Raw genomic sequence first — 3,043 nt, forward strand, 5'->3', positions numbered from 1 at the left:
TAGAGGGTGGACAATTCATGAGTTTACCCTGCATAAGCTTTATACAGAGTAAAGCGGATTTATTTGGGGGTTGGGTCCCATTGGGAGCTGGGTGTCTGGGTGCTGGAGACAGGAGCACTTGCTGAGCTGTTTTCAGTTAAGCCTGCAGCTTTTGGGGGGATGTGGTTCAGACCGGGTCTGGGTTGCAGCAGGCTGGCGTGTCTGGCTCAAGAAGGCAGGGCACTGAAGTCCCAAGCTGGCAGGGAAAACGGGCGCAGAGGTGGTCTCATCACATCAGGTGGCAGTTCCCAAGGGGGAGTCTCTGTGACCCAACCCGTCACACCACCTCCAATTGACCCGCCTCCTCCTGGAACCGTGAGCCCCAGAACGGGGCACAGGATTCCAGCAGCGGAGGCACCAGGAACAGAAGCACGCTGGATCCTTGGCCATTTGTCAACATCCGTCTTGAATGGTGGATGCTGGGAAACGCGGAGCCTTGCGGGAGATTTGAACCCCTGTCGCCAAAGACAGAGGTGACACGTCAGGGGCACGTGGGAGCCTTTCCTAGGGTAACGTTGGCACCAGAATGAATGGAGCTAAATGGGCCAGGGATTAGTGGAGGCCAGAGAGCAGAAGGTTTCTATCCACCGGAGACGGGAGAGCCTGGACCAGCCTCCCACGAGAAAGAGCTGGAGAAATATCTGAGGGGGGTTGAGTGAGGGGGTTGTTGATGAGGATCGGGGGCAGCGCTCGCCAGCCTCTGGGACTCCCGTTCTCCTCCTGGTTTAGGTCTCATGTTCCTAATGCCCATGCTTCAGGGCCTCAGCCGGTCACCTGCAAGGGTCAGGAAGGGTCCTCACCCTGGTGTCTCCAGGCGCCAGGGCCGGCTTTAGGCTGTTTTCCCCGATTCCTGGGAATCAGGCCCCACTCCTAAGAGATCCCCATGCTTTAAGCGCCTTTTTAATTTTTTTACTCACCCGGCACCCATGTGTGTGTGGGGGTGTCTGGGTCTTCAGCAGCATTTCGGCAGCGGGGCGGGAGGGGTCCACTCCGGGTCTTCGGCGGCATTTTGGTGGCAGCGGGTCCTTTGGTGCTGCGGAAGACCTGGAGCGGGCCCCCCGCCCCCGAAGTGCCACCGAAGACCCGGAGTGGATCCCTCCCCCCCCCGCCACAGCCGAAGCCCTGGACCGCTGCCAGGGATTCGAACCGGGCCCCGCAGTTCATAAAGCTGGCGCTGTTCATGCATCTGCCTGCTTGCTTCCTCTGAGGCAGATGGGACACGGGGCAGGTTTCGGAAAACCCTCGCGCCAGCAGCCTGGCGGCTGGGTCTTGCTCACGGGTTCAGGATCCAGCCAATCACCTGATCTGGGGCGGGAAGGGATTTCCCCACCCCGGGTCAGAGTGGCAGGGACCATGTGGGTGTGTGGTTGCACCTTCCTCTGTAGCATAGGGCGCTGGTCCCCCACGGGGCTCATCTGGGCACGTCTCACATAGTCAGTTCCCGGCCGTGGCAGGGCCTCGGGCACAGAGGGCACCTTGGGCTCGCCTGTTCTCGGCCGGTTGAGGGCCGGGATACCGCGGTTTAAGGTCAGAGGTGGGGTGCGTTAGTTAGTTAGTGCTATGCAGGAGGTCACCCTAGACAATCATATGGTTTCCTCCAGCCTCAAACTCACAATGCCAGGGGAGAGTGCCCACTGCTGAGCCCTCCACCCTGATTCCTGCAGCACAGCACCCCCTAGCGCCGCCGTGGGGCCAGTCCTGCCTGCCAGGGGAGAGCGCCCCCTGCTGAGCCCCCCGCCCCATTCCCTGGCTCTCTTCCCTGCTTCGCCCGAGAGCTGACCGAGGGCCAAGGTCACTACTGACCTCCCCTGGTGACCCATCCATTCCCTCCATCCTTCCCCACCGTGCCCGTGGCTTCCCCCCCGCCCAGCCCATCCACGTGGGGCAGGCAACACGCAGGCTGGGGCCGCTGGAGATGAGCTCACACGTGGCTGCCTGGGCCACTGGGCTGCTTCACACTTAATGTGACCGGGCAGCTGGGGCCAAAGGGTTAATCCCAGTTTAGTTCATCTGGGGGATTAGGATTGGGGGGCGGGGGAGGGGGGCGGGCGGGTTTATGGAAGTGCTGGGCGGCACGTGTCGCCGTCCTTTGGCTAATACCAGCCGAGGCTGATGAGATCAGGTGGATTTAGGCCAGGACAGCTGTCCTCGCCCGCTGTGACCCTTCGCCTTGGCCTGCCGTGGAAACGTGGCATACAAGGCCCCATGCATATGGGGCGGGAGGGATGAGGGGACGGGGCTGCCTGCTGTCAAGGCAAAGGGCGCCTCTTTGAAGATCATGGCAGGTTGGTACGGGCTGTGGGACCTGCGTGCTGGAAAGACGGTTGCCATTGTTGGCATTATGGTGCCATATTGCTGGCGGGTCTGGAATATAGCTGCTGTTAGTCCCAAACATGGCCGCCGTTGTTAACAGTATCTCTACAGTTCACAATATGGCCGCCATTGTTAGCAACATGGCCGCCGTTAGTGACACTCTGGCTAGCATATTGGCAATATGGCCATTGTTAATGTCCAATATGTCTACTGTTCACAATCTGGCCGCAGTTCTTAACAATGTGGCCACTGCTGTTCACAATATGGCCGCCATCGTTCGCAATATGGCTGCCATTTGCAATATGGCCGCCGTCGTTCGCCATATGGCCGCCGTTGTTCGCCATATGGCCGCCGTTGTTCGCAATATCGCTGCCATTTGCAATATGGCCGCTGTATGACCATATGGCTGGTGGCCACCGTCATTAATAACATGGCTGCCATTGTTGACAATGCAGCCGGGGAGAGAACCCAGGAGTCCCAGCTCCCCCACTTTCTGTCTCTCATTCGGACACCTGTCTCCTCTCTCTTCCAGGTGCACTGTTTCCCGTAGCTCCGGCGGCAGCGACTCCTCCTCCCATGATGTCGGGCGCAGCGGCCGGACCCTTTTCCAGCCAGGCCTCCTGGGCCTGGCCCCCGAGGGGCTAAATAACCCGGCCCCCACATTGTGGCCGTCCCCCGGCTCCCTGGAGCC

The sequence above is a fragment of the Mauremys mutica genome, unplaced genomic scaffold (genome assembly GCF_020497125.1).
Source record: "Mauremys mutica isolate MM-2020 ecotype Southern unplaced genomic scaffold, ASM2049712v1 Super-Scaffold_277, whole genome shotgun sequence".
Classification (NCBI taxonomy): Eukaryota; Metazoa; Chordata; order Testudines; family Geoemydidae; genus Mauremys; species Mauremys mutica.